At 43.0% G+C, this 20,117-nt stretch overlaps 1 non-coding gene across 1 annotated transcript; it reads right to left on the bottom strand.

Moving 5' to 3' along the window:
• Positions 1–19,493: 19,493 nt before the first annotated feature.
• On the bottom strand, positions 19,494–19,575 carry trnas-uga. Its single transcript has one exon. It is a non-coding gene; the product is annotated as a tRNA-Ser (tRNA).
• Positions 19,576–20,117: the final 542 nt, after the last annotated feature.

Raw genomic sequence — 20,117 nt, 5'->3', positions numbered from 1 at the left:
CACCGAAGAATGAATAGTAGGCTGAGAGCTGCACATGAGCAGAGGGCGAGGTCATTTTTTTCAAGTACAAAGTTTAGAAAGTAAATCACAAAGAGCTGGTCTTATAGCGCCTTGAATCTGGGAGCCCCGAGGTATTCAACTGACCGTGTTTTATTTGAATTGTAGGAGTGAAGTAGCCATGGGGTGAAACTTTTCACGTGGATTGGGAATTCACGAGAGAGAGAATCTAAGGTCAGAAAAGTTGGGTAGGATTAGAATCACTTGCTGTTTCTTGGGGTAGTGTGTGCCTGAGCGGCAGTGTCTTGGGAATCGTCCGCCAACTTCACAAGAACGCGAAACATCTTCTCCACAAAGTCAAGCTAGAAAATTGCAAAGACTGTAAACCTACCTCTAACACTGACACTTTTGTTTGTTTACTGGTTCTAATGATCTCACAGAGAAATGACACAGACACGACGGGTCGAATGGCCTCATTCTGTTTCGTAACCATTCCATGATTCTATGCTTACCTCACCGTGAGGCCATACGGCATAAACTCTTCCGCCATTTTATCTTTACTGGTTTGAAGTTTACCATAACCTTTGCCTTTTGGTATTTTTCCTATCGCCACAATTTTCCTTGTTTTAATTCTTATTGCTTTTCGATGGTTTCCCGGGTCTCATGAAGCGTCATGAAGCTCAACACGAGCTTTGTTCGCCACTTTACAGATGCTGCCTGAGCTGCTGAGTTTATGCAGCATATTCTGCTCTTACAGTTGCGTTCTGAATGCCTGGCTGATTAGATCGGGTTGAGAATTCAAATGCATGTTTGCTGATTCAGCTCACAGATCTCGATTGCTTTGTCCTCGGGTTGTGATAATCACTTAAATGTTTCGTCGCCTGGACAGGCAAGAGTCTTCAGGGTCTAATCCCGAGGGTTTTTTTTTTTTGTTTTTTGTGTGTGTAATTCAAAACAGAAATTGTGCTCTCTTTAAATCTTCGCATTCCAGAAGGCCGTATTCACCTGTATCGCGAATCGCTTTGAGATTCAGAGCACAGAGTGCAGGGAGTTTATAAGAACAACACACGTCAGGAAAATGAGGATGAGTTTTCACAGAAGTTAAAAAAAAAGTAAAGGGACTGTAAGGATGATGCAAAACCTTTTTGAACCAGGTCGTTCCCACAATGTCTGTGAACGGTAAGTTAATGGTTACGCGAGTACAGTTAATGTTCGAAAAACGCGTGCTGTCCACTAATAAAGACATTAACATCTCAAGTACAAACCACCTGATTCACTAATTTAGCGACGCCTTGTTTTTTGTTTCAGGCAGCTGGCTGAAGGTGTTCAGTTCTCATCTCGCCTGAACAGACATACGATCAAATCGTCTGATAGAGCTGGAACCATTCTGATTTCATCTTTGCTTCTTTGTATTCTAGGAGTTTCAGTGAGCAGAAGTTGAGTCTTCTCATCTCCCATTCTGTAATCAATTCAGAGGGAATTAAGGCCCAGAAAGAGTGGACAGGACTAAAATCAAACGCTGGGCAGCAAGACTCAAAGTGCCAGATAATTAAGTCAATTCGTGTTGGAGTGGCAGTGTCTTCGGACAGAAACTGTCTCAGCAAGGGTTTGATGCGTGAGCACTGATGCCGAAGATCGAATGTTAACTCGACAGGAACGTTAACTAACTAATCCACTGAGCCGAAGTGGAAATTTGAAATGGCCGGTACATTGCCTTTCAACGTTGGCCGCTTGGTACTCTCCCTCCTGCAATTTGCCAAGGCAGCTCAACGTACACTCGAGAAACAGCACTCCGTTTTTCGATGAGGCTTTTTTCTGTAGGCTTCCGGGCGTAATATTCATCTCAACAATTCTCAGTGCAAATACTGCGCTCATTTATTTTCCTTTACAATGCAGATTTAAGATTTATTCTCGTTTCAGAGAATTTTTTGTGTTCGGAGGGAAGTTGTTCATCAATCTGTCATTCACACCTCTTCAACACGTTTTTTATTTGACTTGTCCGATTACTCTTTTCGTGACCTGGCACTGGCACGGAGGTCCGAATGGCCTTGCTGTAACAATTCTATGATTCTGTACTTTGCTCACGTTGAGACCATGCAGTGCAGCCCCCTTTGCCATTTAATCTTTGCTGGCTTCCAGACTATCAGAGCCGTTGCATTTTATTATTGTTCCCCCGTCCACGATTTCACTGCTTGAAATGCTATTATATTTCCAATCTTTCGCAGTTTTGATGAACGGCCACAGATACTGCTTTAGTTGCTGAGGTTTTCTGGAATTTCCTGATTTTTCGATCAGACCCAAGAAGATAACCGATTGCCTTTGAAATGAAACAATATATGTACATATATAGATGGCCATCGGTAAGTTTAGATCGCCGGTTCCAGGGGTATGCCTCGTGCTTTGGGATTTTCATTGAATGGATTTGCGAGAGGTGCCTGATTCAAATCCCAAAAGAGCCGATTTGTCTTAATTAAGTTTCAAATCACACCCTGTGTTCTATTCAAACCTTTACCTTGCAGATGATGTTATTGACTTATTTGAGGGGTAATTTTGATTAATTTGTTTCCATCATTTAAGTATATTCATTCTTGCTTTCAAATCCTTCCCTGTCTCTATCATGACTTTCTGGAATTCCCTCCCTAAACCTTTCTGTCTTCTTTAAGGAATGGAACTGGACAGACCTACCGGCATCAACGCAGGCAGCGGAAATGTAAAGCCCTCCTTCCTAACATCTGGGAGCTTGTGCCAAAATTAGGAGAGCTGCCTCACAGACTAGCCAAGCAGCAACATGGCATAGTCATACACACAGAAATATAACTTATGGGCAATGTCCTAGATATCATCATCACCATCCCTGCGTATGCCTTATCCCATCAGAAGGACTGACCAAGCAGAGCGGGCGGCTCAGTGGTATAGAGCGGGTTGGGAGTTGCCTTTCTAGCCCTCAACATCAACTTCCGATCCCAGGAAGTCTCATAGCATCAGGCCAAACATGAGCAATGCATCCTTCTGCGGATTACCACATAATCCCACGCTACAGCCCCATCTCCCTTGCTCATCTAAAAATCAGTACTTCCCCATGTTGAACACAACCTGGAGGAAGCAATGAGGGTGGCAAGGTCGCAGAAAGTACACTGAGTGGGGGAGGAACGTCCATCTCCAAGTGTGGCTCAGAAACACTGCTGCTGACCGAGCTGTCCAAGCTAAGCATTTCCAGAACCAAGGTTATGAGGCCTAAGCTCTACATCACTGCCACATGCAGTCGTGAATGATGGTGGACAATTAAACAACTCACAGGAGGAGAAGGCTCTACATAAATCCCCATCTTCAATGGTGGGGGAGCCTAGCCCATCAGTGCAAAAGTTAAGGCTGAAGCATTTGCAAGAACTTTCAACCTGAAGTGCCAAATGGATAATCCATCTTGGCCACCGCCAGAGGTCCTCTGAATCGCTTTGCCTTCCACACAATCTCTCTCAAATGCTCACTGTGCCAATAGAATACCATAGTGAAGAGTTGCAGACCCTGGATATGTTTTTCGAGCATATTCTGCATTTTGGAATTCATTCATGTGATGTGAGCCTCGCTCATCCATAGTTGCTCTTGAGAAGATCGTGGTGAACTGCATTCTAGAACTACTGTAGTCCATGGTGTGTAGGTGCACCCACAATGCTGTTAGGAATGCAGTTCCAGGATTTTGACCGAGCGACAGTGAACGAATGGCGATATACTTCCAAGTCAGGATGGTGAGTGTCTTGAAGAGCACCTTCCAGGTGCTCGTATTCCCATCCATCGCTGCCTTTGACCTTCTGGATAGCAGTAGCCACCAGTTTGGCAGTTGCTGTCTAAGGAGCTTTGGTGAATTCCTGAAATGCGTCTAGTAAATGGTACGCATTGCTGCCACTGTGCGTCGGTGGCACAGTGAGTGAATGTGACGTCAATCAAAAGGGCTGCTTGGTCCTGGATGGCATCAACTTCTTGAGTGTTGTGGGAGCTGCACTTATCCAAGCAAGTGGGAAATATTTCATCACGCTCCTGACTCGAGCATTTTAGTTGGTGTACAGGCTTTGGAGAGTCAAGAGGTGAGTTACTCGTCACAGGATTCCTCGCCTCTGAACTGGTCTTGTAGCCATGGCATTTTTCTGGCTGGTCCAGTTCAGTTTCTGGCCAATGGTGGCCTCCAGGATATTGACAGTGGTGGATTCAGTGATGACAATGGCATTGAACGTCAAGGGGCGATTGTTGGATTTTCTCTTGTTGGAGACGGTCATTGCCTATCACTTGTGTTGCGCAAACTGTTCACTTTTGCTCCTTGTATTAGTTAGTTAGCGTTCCTGTCAAGTGAACATTCGATTTTCGGCATCAATTCTCTCGCAGCAAACTTTTGCTGAGTCGTTTTTTGTCCTAAGAAACTTCCACTCCAACACCTACTGAACTGAGAAACTCACACTTTTACACTTGCTGCTCAGAAGTTGAGTTGAGTTCTGTTCTGTTTTCCTGGACCTTCATAGCTGCTGAATTGAATTGCCGAATGGGGAATTAAAAGGCTCACCTTCTGGTCTCTGCAATTCCCGGAATGCAAATAAAGAGCAATGAAATCAAAAATGAAGCTGTGGGGCTTACGGCTCTGTCAGACTGCATGTCCGTTCAGACCAGATGAGTATTGAACACATTCAGCCAGCTGCCAAAACGAGCAACACGTCGTCGGCTTAAATTGTGAATTTGGATGAATTGACTGTCCACTAACTGGATAAACCATCTTGAAAATTCACCTTCATTTCCCATGTGTGCTTTCCTTTATAAACGCTCAGCGTTGTATCATCTTCTTATGAAAACAATTCGGGCGACATAAATCAATCCCTCCTCCTGGAATGTAAAGATTTTAGGAGAACGCAATTTGTGACACTTTATAAATCACAACAACAACAACAAAAAAAAATGTTCGCCCTGGATAAGAACCCTAAGCCTCTCGCCTGATAACGCGATGAAAGCGCCTTAATGCCAATCATACCCTCTGTGAAGTGCCAAACAAAGCTAATCTTTCGGTTCCATGACGCTTCATTAGCACGGGATTGGTTAGAAATGTAAGAAGTTTCAAGGCAAGAAAAGTCTTGGAGGCAAGCACAATAACAAAAAGGAATTGGAATTCCTGCTGAATTGGAAGTCAGCCCAAATTAAAGAGTTTGTGTCTTGTAGCCTCAGGGTGAGATAAGCAAAAAATCAATGAATACTTCAGGCACAGAATGTGACCATTCGGATCAACTCTCTGTAAGAGTCAGGGAACACTAAACAAGCAAAAGTATCATTGCAAGAGGCAGTTCCAACTAATTATAACTCTCCACCTTGACTGCGCGGATCAATTGTTTAACATTCCTGTTCAATTCGCGGGCGATCTGGAGAACCAATTCTGTCCCAGTTGGCTGCCGCTCTGACACATACTACCCTAACAAAATGCTATTTAAGCACATTTTGCCCAGCAAGTGATTTTAGTCCTGTGCAACTTTTACCGCCGGGACCCGCGTTCAATTCCCGTCAGAAAAAGCATTTTACGGAACAGGTCTGTCATCTGTCAAATTGCTTCGGAAAAAACGACATGTTGATGCACACGGCAGCAAATATTTGCCAAGTGGTCAAGACCTTTCGCGTGTCAGGTCAAGCTGCTTAATTCTAACAATGTGAACATCTAATTTCTTGGCATCAAGTGAGAGAATGTATGAAGGGAGCAGTGAAATTTTGATTGAAAGAAAAAGCTCCGAAGAAGAGGCACACAAACTGGAAACGTTAACTCTAAGTCTCTCTCCATGAATGCCGCCAAGCCTGCTGAGTTTTTTGCAGCATTTTCTGTTTGTATTTCAGATTTTCAGCATTCGCAATATTTTGCTTTCATATGCGTGCATTCGGTAGGTGGCGCCGTGATCGCATAGTGGTTAGTATTTTGCGCTCCAAACCACACAAATCAAACGGGGAAATAATCCATTATAAAGTGGATAAACTCCTTAAAGAGTTTCCGAATTTCCTTCCTAGAATCTACCCTGTCAGTTCATTCTCGGAATCATTTGGTTGGAAACCGACCGCATTCCATCTCAGGGAAGCCCCATTCCAACTCTGCGAGTGCGACGAGTTTTCTTTGGACAGTAGTTTTCGCGGTGTCACAACTACATATCCTCAAGATCGCATTTCCATTGTGTGACGCTCATGGAAGAATTCAACATGTTTCAACTCTGACAGGCGAAGCCAATCGGGTATACCCAGTAATTAGCACCGCTGTATCAGCATACTCAAGGAGTGCACAGCTGGACCTCAATATTCAGTGACTAGCCCAGGTAGAAAGGGATTTGTATTTTCCAATTTACAATCAACAGGAATTCAGATATTAGATGTAAGGAAAGCGCAATTAACATGGTCTAGCGTGTCCAGAATAGTTTAGGCTTCACTAATGCCACCTGCACACTAGGCACAACAAAGGTACCCTCACATATTCTATAAATGTAGGTGCAGAATCCATTTTTATCATTTTTCGAACCTAATAATTTATTTATTTCTGATGGATTTGATGCAGGTTCGTTGCACAATTTTTTCCTGTTATTTTATTTGAAATAAATATTCATAAAATAAAATCTGGGAGGAACCCTTAATGGATAACATCAGCTAACCAATTTCAGCTAACATTTTGTTGTAACTAATTTACAGATCCCAAATCTGAGTAAATGGGAGTCCAAAATTGGGGGTTTGGGTGGGGGGATGAAATGAAATTTAACCCTGTCATATTATAGGTGAATAAAAAATAATAAAAGGAAAATGCCCTGATCGGCTGGATGTCTGCTGAGATGAAATTGCACAAGGGGCTGTGGTGCATGGTCTTAGCGTGGGCAAAGGACGCGTCATAGAATGGTCACAGCACAGTATAAGGCCATTCGGACCCTGGCGTCGGTGTCAGCTCTCTACAGGAGTACGTGAAAAATTAACAAAACAGAATTATGAGTTTGAGTAAGTGTGAATGTCATGTAAGTGAACAATTGCCCTCCGAAAACATAAACAACTGTAATTTCACTTCATCAAAGCGCTTGGATTTTGTGCCTCATTGAAGGGCGCATTTGTTAGCCCTTTGTGTTTTTGTAAACACCTGGTCGGATACCTCCTACCTCAATACAAATGCAAAATGCTACAGAATCTGGAAATATTCAGCAGCCTGGACGTAATCGTGAAGAGGAAATCAGAGTTAACGTTTCAGATTTGTGAATTTATACCACTGCAGCAAGGGCTGCCAATCCTGCTGAGGATTTGCAATTTTTATTTTTGCTTTAATTCTCTCCCCTTCATAGGGTGGATTTGAAACTGACTCGGGAGCAGTGTATATTATTAACAGCGCTATATGAACAGAATAAGTGCAGAATGTTATCTGACAGTTTACGTGGGTGTGAAAACATGTCTACAGTAGAAGCCACGAACCCACCGTAAAATGCATCTGATGGCGAGACTTGAATATGCAGGTTTGGTTGAACCATTTATTTAGAGTATGGGTCTAATAATATCAGCGTTCAAAAGGATTGAGTTTGGAAGTTTACTCGCGTGGAAACAACATCATAATTAAAAGGACATGCAATATGTTGAAGGGATTCTGCATAATTCTAGTTCTGATGAAAGCGCAGTGACTTGGCACGGTGACCTTACCTTTCTCCATCCACTGACGTTCTTGGATTGAATCACGTACGATGAGACTGATAAAAGGTCACAAACCTGATGAAAACGAGGGTATTAATGAAGGTTTGCAGTCAATCTTCCAACTTCATAAAGTTCAAGATCGAATCCTCAATATCCTCCAAGAGGAGGGAAATCTAACAATTGAGGGTTTTGAGTATTCTGATAACTAACAACCGAATTCCTAACGAAGGGGTCTAGAACCTCCACGAGTAAAGCTCATTAGATTTCAAGTCCAAAGCTTTAACCAATCAAACAACAAAGTAAAACGTAGTGAGTGACCTCTGTCGAAAGCAAAAACGAAATTAATCAAGGAGTAGGGAGGTGAAGCAGCATTTGTAGAAGGGCAAGAAAAAAAAATCAGGTCGGTAAGATTTCATCACAACATAAATTCTCCTAACTCTGGTTCTCTGTGTTTAATCATGTTCCTTACATTCTGGCTGCCCCCGGAACAGTCATTGTGACGCAAATCCCTCAACGCCAATCGAATCGCAACCATCATTGCAATGAAGTAAGCTTCCCGATCCTTAAGCCGAACACAAATGACTGAGAGCTGTGGGGAATATTCGGCAGGATGATGAAAATAAAGAACAGGAAAATTGTCCGCTATTCCTACATGACGAAGACCAAAAAGAAATTGGGTGCGTGCTGGAAGCAAATACATTTTCAGGGCGCCAAGTTAATCTCGCACTTGATTCTCTTCAAACTCTCGCTACTAACTTCCACACACGTTTCAGGTTTTTAACAACCTTGTTTGAAATTTGCTGTCACGGGCCAGTTGGTTCCAAAGCTTCACTGCCGGATTTTCAAATAACGTCTTACTGTTTCACTTTAAATTCGATTATTCCTGAGTGTGGTGGAAAATTGAAAGTTAAACTGAACTAGGTACTGCGTCAGCCTTCTGTTCAACACCATCTGATAAGAGGACAAAATGCTGTGAGGGCTCACGATCGAAAGCATGATCAGAAACGCTTTGTATATTTAGCAGACGAAACAGCATCTGTGCAGAGAGAGAAACAAAGTTAATGTTTCAGGTCGATAACCTTTCATCGCACATTTCAATAGAGAAAGTTGAATTTGGAGTACTTCAGGTCTAACTGTGCTGTCCCAGTTTGCCAGGGCATCGCTCACGCAGTTCAACTGCCATCTGCTCAGAAAAAAGTGTCGAATCTTATGTGAATGAAACCCGGGTTTTCATTATAATTGACTGCATCGTGAGATTTACCAAAAATGCCCGGAGCAATTGAAATCCAACCCCGTTTTGGCAGCGCTTCGGTGTCTGGCTGTCACAAATCGAAATGCATCGACTGGTTTGAAAGCACAGATCCATATTAGTGGAACAAGCCCCGGGACCAACAATAGCAGCAGAGCAAGCGAGGCGGGACAATGAGAGTTAAATTAGGCAATGCCTTTGAAAAGTGTGGATAAAATGTACAGAAGGAAGTAAAGGAGGGTTATTGATTGTGAAAGGAAGAAAAATCAGGGAAAAGAGACTTCTTTGAATTCAGGGGCATCAAGTAAAGACATGATTACGCAAGATTGGAAAGATTGAATAGATTTTGTCATGAAAAACTATTTATTCGTGCAAGCAAAAATTGATTATTGATTACGTTATCTTTGCAGGTACAAGGTTTGCTGTGACATGGGAATATAGTCGAGGCTGTTGTGGCGATACGCACTACTAACCATTATGAAATCACTGCACCAAACGCGCATACAGCGGACTATGTGATTCTAAGGTGCCAGCCACACTTCCTCGGAAGGGCCATTTTCGGGATCACGCTCAATGAAGAAGCCTCAGGAATGCTGACAAAAGTGGAACTTTACAACTTTACAACTCACAACTGTTCTGCTATGCTATCACAAAGAGGGAAATTCTATTTTGAGCCTCGTGACTGCTAACTAAAAGGCTGGCTAAATGGTAAACCGGTCTGATGAAAGGCCGCGACCTGAAACATTCACTCTATTTCTCTCTACACGATCTCTGTTGGAGTTCCTTAGTGTTTCCAGCACTTCTAAAATCTGTTACGTTAAAAAATACTTCAATGCAGCGTGCCAGCCGAATCCAAGCACTTAATTTGAATGAATGGAATGAAACATTTTTCCAAATGCTTGGCTTTGTGACACAATACTGTGCGCTTTGAATAACCGCCGAGGCTCTTAGTCCAGTCGTACAAAGGTTGTGGATTTGATTCGGAGTCCAGTCTGCCCCAAAATATTATCAAACTTTCTTCAGCTTCAAGCAGAATCAAATTCTGCAGCTGCTGAATATCCAAAATAAAGGAAAAAACTGAAAATGCTGGAGATATGCAGGATTTCAGGCAGTTTCTTTGGAAAAGGAAACATGTTTACTGCGTCAGGTTTATGACATTTCCTCAGAGCCGAGGTCGTTGCAGCCACAATATAGAGTGCTAACCACTCTAAATGCATCAGCTGGAGCTTTGTATTGACCACAGGGCTGTCTTGCACGACACTGCTAAGAAAGGGTGGATCTTTGGTGAAGGAGACAAATTAGACACCCGTAGAAATGCTAAGAGTGATGGCAGATGAGGGTCTTCCACACAAGAAATGGAGGAACATAGATTGCTCTGGAAAACAGCCAGACATCGATGTTATCTGATCTGAAAGATGTCTTTCTTACTCATTATCCGCTGAATCCAAGTCTTTGCATCGAAAGGAAGAAGTAAAATTCATTTCCAAATACCATTCATTCAATAATGGAGAGATTGAAACAGAGAGACAGAAGGAAACGCATGCACTAGACATACCAGACTATATCTGTGCACATTGCTAATTTGCTGAGCTTTCAAAATTTTGGACCGAAAGCATCGTCAGAAGCTTGTCAAGATCACAAGGATGATCTATACCCACCACAGGAGGAAGGTGTGTGATTCAGAGCTGAATGCTTGCAAGCAGAAAGAGAGATGAGCACAGCAAGTTTTTCCTAGAGTTCACCGTAAATTGAATATTATGGTGAGACTGGCACAGGAGCAAAGAATGAGGCTAGTGCGGCCTAGTTTTTATTTACTACAAGCCTGGGAAGCTATATCAGAAAAAACTGGTACGACGGAATATAGAGTCTGACAGAGCGTCGAGCCCCACCGTATTAAATTGACCATATTTTATTTGAATTGTCGAGCTGCATTCAGCAGGAATTGGATTTTCACGTGGATTGGGAATGAAGGGCAGAGGGAATTAAGCATAAGGAAAGTTGGACAGCACATTTGCTGGGCAACAGATGTTTAACTGGCAATTTCTCAGGGCATTATGTGCCTGAGCATTAGTTTCATGGGACAGAATTGGTTCCCAAGGCTGCAAGATTAACAGGAATGTTAAACAACAGATCTACAGAATCAAGGTGGAGAATTATAAGGAGTGACGACCTACCTCTTGCACTGACACTTTTGCTTGTTTACTTGTTCTCCTACTCTTACAGAGATCTGGCACAGACAGGCTGGTCGGGATGACCAAATTTTGTGCCATGACCATTCCATGACTCTATTTTAATCTCACAGTGAGGCCTCAAATCACGAACTCTTTAATTTGGACTGATTTCCACTTTAACAGCCATTCGGTTTTGTTATTTTTCCTGCCTCCACGGCTTTCCTTGCTTTAAAACATTTCACCTGTCTAACGGTTCTCAATGCTGATGAAGCGTCATGGAACCGAAAGATGAGTTTTGTTCGCCACTTCACAGACACTGCCTGAGCTGCTGAGTGTACAAAGCATATTCTGCTTTTCCGTTCCGTGTCCGAAAGTATGGCCGATTTGACTTTAGGTGGCAATGGACACATATACTGGCCGATTTCATTCGGAGTCGTGGGTCCTTTGAACTTGGCCATAGACTCTCGACGTGTGATTGGTGTTTAGGCTCTTTCATTACGTGAATGGCTTCGTGTTCTTAGCCCGGACGAACATTTTTTTTATATATGATTTAAATTAAGTCACAAATTGCGTACTCTTAAAATGTTTACCTTTAAGAATAAGGTGTGATTTATATCGCGACCAGTTTTGATAAATAAATGGTACAACCCAGAGTTTATAGGAGCAACGCACGCATGGGAAACGAAAATGAATTTTTAAGATGGCTTATCCAGTTATTCGGAATTATCCAAATTCACCAATTAAGGCGACGCCATATTTCCTGGTTCAGGCAGCTGTCTGAATGTGTTCACTCCTCATCTCGTCTGAAAATACAAGCAGCCTGATAGAGCTGGAAGCCCCACAGGTTCATTTTGATTTCATAATCCTTAATTTGTTTCCTAGGAATTGCAATGAGCAAGTCAGCCTTTCAAGGCCCATTCAGTAGTTCAGTTCAGAAGTTATTAAGGCCCAGGAAAACGGAACAGAACTAAAATCAACCTCTGGGCTGCAAGTGTCAAAGTGCCAGTTTCTTCGTTCAATAAGTGTTGGAATGGCAGTTTCTTTGGATAGAAAGTGTCTCAGCAAAAGCTGGCTTCGAGGGAATTGATGCCGAATATCGAATGCAAACTTGACAGAAACATTAGCTAATTAATCCATGAAGAAAAAATGAAAAATTCAAATGACTGGCTCTCAACTCTGACCTCCTGGTCCTCGCAGTCCTGAAATTTCCAATGAAATGCAACATACATTCAAGGAAGAGCACTTCATCTTTCGATGAGGCACTACACAGCCTTGCTGATGCACATTGACTTCAACAAGTACCACTGTAAATATTGCCCCCATGTATTTTCCTTTATATTCCAGATTCAGGGTTTAGTCTCGTTTCAAATTTGTTTTTGTTTTTGGAGGGCACTTGTTCCTCAGTGTGTCATTCACACCTCCTCAAAAAAGGTTCAACTATTCTGTTTGTTTAATTGTTCGATTGCCCTTACAGAGAGCTGGCACTGGATCGACGGTCTGAATAGCCTCACACTGGTGCTGCAATCATTATGTCATTCTGTGTTTAGCTTACGCTGAGAACATTTCGAGTACCCCTATTCTAATTTCCTGTCTGATGCCTTCCAGCCGATAAGAGCCATTGTCTTTAATTATTTTTCTGCCGCCCACAATTCTACTGGGTGAAATATTATTATATTTCTGACCTTTCCCAACTGTGACCAACGATCTTAGAGCACATATATTCCCCTCTGCACAAGTTTTGCCTGAGCTGTTGAGATTTCCTTGTTTTTATTACAGCAGTCCAAAATGTTAAATGATCGACTTAAAATGCACAAGCACATATAGGTCCACACGGACCACTGCAGGATGACCCCAGCATAAGAGCTGCCAGCCGTCAGACAATTCCATTAATTCCATGTGATGTCATGAAGCAGCTCAAGGCAGTGGATACCGCGAAGGCGTTGGGCCCTGACAATATTCTGACAAATGCACTGAAGACCTGTGCTCGAGAAGTTTGCGCACCCCTTGCCAAGCTGTTCCAATACAGCTACAACATTGGCATCTACCACGCAATATTGAAAATTGCTCAGCTATGTCCTGTACACGAAAAGCAGGGCAAATGCAACCGGACAATTACAGCCCCTTCAGTCTACTCTCGATCATCAGTAAAGTGACAGGAAGAGCCTTCAACAGTGCTTTCAAGCCGTACTGGCTACGCAACAACCTGCTCGCTGCCACCCAGTTTGCTCTCTGCTAGGAGCACACAGGTACTAGCCTCGTTACAACTTTGGTTAAAACATGGGGCAAAGGGCTGTAATCCAGGGGTGAGACGAGACTGACAGCCTTTGACAACAAGGCAACATTTGACCGAGTGTGGCATCGAGGAAGACGAGTCAAACTGGAGTCAGTGGGAATCAGGGGAAAACTGTCCATTGGTTGGATTCATGCCTAGCACGAAAGAAGATGGTTGTGTTCTTTGAAGGTTAATCGCCTCAGTCCTGGGACATTACTGCAGGAGTTTCTCAGGGTAGTGTTCTCCACTCAACCATTGAGAGCTGCTTCATTAATGACCTTCCTTCTATCATAAGGTCAGAAGTGTGGATATCTGCTGATGATTGCGCAACGTTCAGGACCATTTTGGATCCCCAGACACTGAAGCAGTCAATGTCCAAATACAGCAAAACCTGGACACTATCCAGGCTTGTGCTGACAAGAGGCAAATGACACTTCCCACTGCCAGCCAATGACCATCTCCCCTTGACATTCATTGGCATTACCATCACTGATTCCATCGAACATCAACATCCTGGGGATTATAATTGACCAGAAATTGTATTGGATGAGCCATTTAAATAATGCAGCTACAAGAGCAGGTCAGAGGCTAGGAGCCATGCGGCGAGCAACTCATCCCCTGACTCCTCAGATCCTCACCACCATTCAGGACTGTGATGGAATGCTTTCCACTTGTCTGGATGAGTGCAGCTGCAACAACGTTCAAGAAGCTTGATGCCATGAGGGACAAGGCAGCACGATTGCTTGGCAACAATTCCAGAAGCATTTACCCCTTCCACGACCGACGCGTAGTAGCAGCAGTGTATATCATCTAAAAGGTGGACTGCAGGAACTCAGCAATTCTCCATAGAGAGCACCTTCCAAACCCACGACCGCTACCGCCTAGAAAGTAAAGGGGGAAGGCTCATGGGAGCACAACAACATGCAAGTTCCCCTCCACCCAACAATATTCTGACATTGGACTTAAATCTTCATTTCTTCACTATCACTGGGTTATAACTTATAATTCAATTCCTAACAGCAGTATGGATACACCTGGATTGCAGTGGTTGGAATAGGCAGCTCACCACAAGCTTCTCAAGGGCAATTAGAAATGGGCAATAAATGCTGGCCTATCTAGCGCCGCCTAAATCCCACGAATAAACAAAGAAAAGAGCATATCCGAGCTGTGAGTGACCTCATGGTTGTCTCTGGGTCGTCACGTGACTGAGGATGGTGGTGCGATATCAGCCTGAAAGTCATAAAGCACATGGCACTATAAAGGCTGTTCATGTTGCTGTTGGTTGTGTTTGGGAGAGCTTCGGCAGATGTGCCCCACTCTTGGCCTGTCTGATGGTGCACCTTTGACCCAACTGATCCTCGAAGCATGCTGAAGCAAAATTCACTGCTCGCCTCCACATGGGCTGGTCAGCTGTGTTGTTATCCATAGGGAGGTGGTCTGCAATGCAGAGCTTTGCAAGGCCATTTTACAAGGTATCCATATGCCTTTTGTGCTGCACAGCTTCAGACCGTTTGTCCTGATTTGCCCTCAGAAGATCTCCTTGGCGATTTTGTAATCATCAATGTGGGGTCATGGTCTTTCCATGTACATTGAACTCCCTGGAGTATGTTGTCCGTGCTGTCAATCCCAGCACGCGGACGGACTATGTTGTTTGTGATTTTTTCTTGCCATCGAAATCTCATGATAGAGCTTAGCTGTCTTTTCTGAAAACATTCAAAAGCTTTCTGTGTCACCTCTGGTGGGCTCAGGATTCTGTGTCATAGGCCAATGTAAGCAGGCCCGGTTAGACAGCCGTACTCTTAAAATCAATCATATTAATACTGCAATGAATAACATGGTTAAGGGAGCCATTTCAACGTCAATCTGTGGCCTCCTGTAGCCCTTTACTATCTGCAGTTCGTACATTTAATTTGTGTTAGAAGCCATAAGACCATAGGCCATAGGAGCAGAAATTAGGCCAATCGGCCCATCGAGTCTGCACCGCCATTTAATCATGGCTGATAAGTTTCTCAACCCCATTCTCCCGCTTTCTCCTCGTAACCTTTGATCCACTTACCAATCATGAGCCTATCTATCTCGGTCTTAAATACGCTCAGTGACCTGCCCTCCACAGCCTTCTGTGGCAATGAATTCTAGATTCACTACTCTCTGGCTAAAGAAGTTTCTCCTCATCTCTGTTCTAAAAGGTCTTCCCTTTACTCTGAGGCTGTGCCCTCGGATCCTAGTCTCTCCTCCTAATGGAAACATCTTCCCCACGTCCACTCTATCCAGGCCTTGCAGTATTCTGTAAGTTTCAATCTGATCCCCCCCCTCATCCTTCTAAACTCCATCGAGTATAGATCCAGAGTCCTCAAACGTTCCTCATATGTTAAGCCTTTCATTCCTGGGATCATTCCCGTTAACCTCATCTGGAACCTCTCCAGGGTCAGCGCATCCTTCCTGAGATACGGGGCCCAAAATTGCTCACAATATTCTAAATGTGGTCTGACCAGAGCCTTATAAAGCCTCAGCAACACATCCTTGCTTTTATATTCTAGTCCTCTCGAAATAAATGCCAACATTGCATTTGCCTTCCTAACTACCGACTCAACCTGCAAGTTAACCTTAAGCGAATCCTAGACTGGGACTCCCAAGTCCTTTTGCAAACCAGATTTCTGAATTCTCTCCCCATTTAGAAGATAGTCTATGCCTCTATTCGTCCTATCAAAGTGCATTACCTCACACTTCCCCACATTATATTCCATCCGCCACCTCTTTTCCCATTCTCGTAACCTATCCAAGTCCTTCTGCAGCCTCCCCGCCTCCTCAATACTAACCGTCCCTCTACCTATCTTTGTATCATCTGCAAACCTAGCCAGGATGCCCTCAGTTCCTTCATCGAGATCATTAATTTATAAAGTGAAAAATTGTGGTCCCAACACTGACCCCTGTGGAACTCCACTAGTCACCAGCCACCATCCTGAGAAGGACCCCCTTATCCCCACTCTCTGCCTCCTGCCGGACAGCCAATCTTCTATCCATGCTAATACCTTGCATCTAACACCATGGGATCTTATCTTACTGAGTAGCCTCCTGTGCAGCCCCTTGTCAAAGGCCTTCCGGAAGTCCAACTAGATAACATCTATTGGCTCTCCTTTGTCTAACCTACTCGTTACTTTCTCAAAGAATTCTAACAGATTTGTCAGGCATGACCTCCCCTTGTCAGTCACGAAATAGATGATTATTAAGCCAGTCATGAAATAGATGATTATTAAGCCAGTCATGAAATAGACGATTATTAAGTAAGAACCTTGATTAAGGCATAATGAATGAACTGAATTCAAAAACAAGTATATTGGAAACACTAGGTTTGGATTTAATACGGCATAAATTAAAAGATTTCTAGAAAAGCAAAAACACTTTAGACAAAGAAATCTTAAGCTAACCAATCTTGAAAGCAAGCAATAAGCTAGGAGTAACCTGAATGAGTATGACGTGATGTCCACCAAAATCAGTATAAACGGGCTCTTGTATGTGTTTCATATCATCCCGAGTAATGATCACATCTGCTCGAAACATGAATCACATCTGCACAAGTGAATTCGTGTCAAAGGCCTTGTGTCCATTTGCTTACACTTCAATGGACTGATCACCCCGATGAAACTGTAAAAATAATTGGCTTAAGTTGCTAAATATTCTTTTTCCCTAATAGAATTTCTAAAACTCACCACCCATAGGGCTCTGCCCTGCATTAATTAGTTAAGTTTTGTGTTAAATTTTTATTTGATTTTGTGAAATCACCTACAAATTGCTGGTAACTTGTAGTGGCAGGAATTCATAACGATACATATAATAAGACCAGGTATCAGAGAGAAAAAATAAAGCATTGTCCTATGGGTGATTAAAGCACCGCACATCTGCTTCAGCATTGCTGTCTACTCATAGAAAAGTTGCAAACCACACAGCCTGGAAAGATGAACATTTAGTGAATGTTAGATAAGCAGAAATAGGAGGAATAGGCAATTCGGCTCCTTGAGTCTACTCCGCCATTCAAGTTAGATCATAGCCGATCTGATCGTAGACCCCACTCCACTTGCTGCAAATATGCTCACCCTTGAATGCATTTGAGCTGAAATATCTGTCTAAGTCATCATTTAACACATTAATTGACACAGCGTCAACTGCCTCCTGGAGGCTGCAAATGCAAAGATTGACGACCTTTTGAGAGAAGACGTTTCTCCTCATTCCCGTCTTAAATCAGAAGAACCTTATCCTGAGTTAGCGCCCCCAGTTCCATATTTCCCCGGTGGAACATTCTCAACATCTATTCTATCAAGCTCCCTGAGATCGCACATGATTTAATAAGATCAAGTTTAATTTTTCTTAATACTAATGTATAAGCAACGCATTTTCTCAGGAAACAACAGTGTGAACATCCTCATACCGTATGCAATGGAAGCATATTTGCAGCAAGACTTTCCGACGTTTATACTTGTGTTCCAAAGAGCAATATGGCATTTGCCTTCCGAATTACTTGCTGCATTTGTATGCTCAATTTTTAATGATACCTGTAGGACACCCAGATCCCTCCGTGGCGCAGCACTCTGTTCTGTCAATTCATTTCAGTAATATTCTATTTTTCTATTCTTCCCACCAAAGTGATCAACCTTACACTTTGCCACATTATATTCCTGCCAAACGTACGCCCACTCGCTTAAGCTGTCCATGTGTCGTTGCAGACTTTATGCACTCATTACCGCTTGGTTTTCTACCTATATATTTGCAAAAAAAAAAATTCTTAAAGAATAATCTTCAGAAACTCTAATGAGGAAATTCGACACCGGCCCCAATCGCAGCTAAAGCTTTAAAGCTGTGCTTTAGACGCCTGGGATGACATGAGTTTGAAGCTGTTTTCAGTCCTGGCTATCCGCCGAGTACTTAGCATTGGACGGAGGGGCAATGCATTTATTTCCAACTTTTGTCTTTCTGGTGCATTTCGTAGCCCATTGTGTTTCTGCAAAGTCGGTGGGCGGAGTTTTATTTGAAAACCTCGTCAGATATCCCTACCTCCTCAGAAAGGCAAAATGCTACAGATGCTAGATATATTAATGAAGCCTGGCCACATGCGTGGCGAGGAAAACAGAGTTCTCGTTTCAGTTTTGTGACCTTATATCAGAGCATCAATTGCTGCCAAACCTGCTGACAATATTCTGTTTTACTTCCCTTCCCTTCAGAGGGATGATTTGTAATGGCTCAGGAGCAGTGCGTATTATTAAAAGTGCTGTCTGTAGATGTGCTGTCCAGGAAATTCTCTGACAGTCTCTATGGAATTGAAAACGTATCTAACATTAGAGTATACTGTCATTAGAGTGTAAATGGTACACACTGCTGCTACATTTCGTCGGTGGTGGAAGGAGTGAATGTTAGTGGAAGGGGTTTCAATCAAACGGGCTGCTTTGCCCTGGATGGAGTCAAGCTTCTTGGGTGTTGTTCGGAGCTGCACTCGTCAAGCCAAGCGGAGAATATTCCATCACGCAAACTGTGAGGAGTCAGGAAGTGAGTGACTCGCCGCAGAGTTCCTAGCCTCACCTGTTCTTGTAGGCACAGTATTTATATAGCTACTCCAGTTCGATGTCTGGGGAGTGGTAACTCTCAGGATGTTGATATACATCACGTACGATTATAACAATGGAAGATCATAACCTGAAATTAAGTTAACACGTTTTCTCTCCCCACAGATGCTGCTAAGCCTGCTGAGTATTTCCAGAATATCCTGTGCATATTTCGGATTTGCAGAGTCTGCAACACTCTTGCTTTTCTTCTTACAGAAGATTGATAACAACATCAACCCACTGTGCTCCCATTCATCTGCAATTTGGTTATGCTGACTGATGCAACCAAATAACATTCAGGGTTTACAATGGTTTCCCCACATCTGGAAATCTCCTCATGGGCAGCTTTCCAGTTTACAGGAAAAACATTTCGCATTTGTCCAACTCCCAGCATCACTTCTTGAAGAATTATACGAGTAGTTCCTATTTTGAACTGATACTGTTAACCTTTTTTTTTTACTGGATAATAATGAAAATTAGTGGGCAATCTTCCAATTTCCTTGAGGTCAGGAAAGAGTTATTCAAATTCAACCCGTTTATTTAATAAACTAATTCGCTGCGAGCAGGGTTCGAACCTGCGTGGGGAAACCCCATTGGATTTCAAGTCCAACGCCTTAACCACTCGGCCATCACAGCTACATGCTGGTCCCTTCAGCAACTGAAGTTGAGATAGGAAAGTCAAACGTTGTGAGTATCTGTTGCAGAAAACAAAAATAGAAATTACTGAAGTAGGATGCATGTGAAGCAGTATTTGTAGAGAGGAAAACGGTCACGTTGCTGATCAATAATCTTTCATCAAAGCTTAAATTATCATATTGCTGACTTTGCTTTGGTGGGTGATGACCTATTAGCGGCTATTGTGGTAGGCTATGTAATGCAAATTTCGCAAGCCCCAAGCAGACCGCAGCGATCATACATTGCAATGAGCTACTCTGTCCGATATTTTGCCGTAAGATGAAATCTTAGGAATTGTCTGGAATATTCTGCATGATAATGACGATAAGCAGCATATTTATTTTTTTTTGTTCATTCACAAGATGTGGGCTTCGCTGGCTGGACCAGCATTTATTGTCCATCCCTCTTTGCCCCTGGGAAGGTGGTGATGAGCTGCCTTCTTGAACCGCTGCAGTCCTGATGTGCGGGTACACCCACAGGGAAGAAGTTCCAGGATTTTGATC

This window comes from Carcharodon carcharias, chromosome 19 (genome assembly GCF_017639515.1).
Source record: "Carcharodon carcharias isolate sCarCar2 chromosome 19, sCarCar2.pri, whole genome shotgun sequence".
Lineage (NCBI taxonomy): Eukaryota > Metazoa > Chordata > Chondrichthyes > Lamniformes > Lamnidae > Carcharodon > Carcharodon carcharias.
Note: the sequence above shows the minus strand (reverse complement) of the source record. Positions and strands in the feature narration are given on the sequence as shown.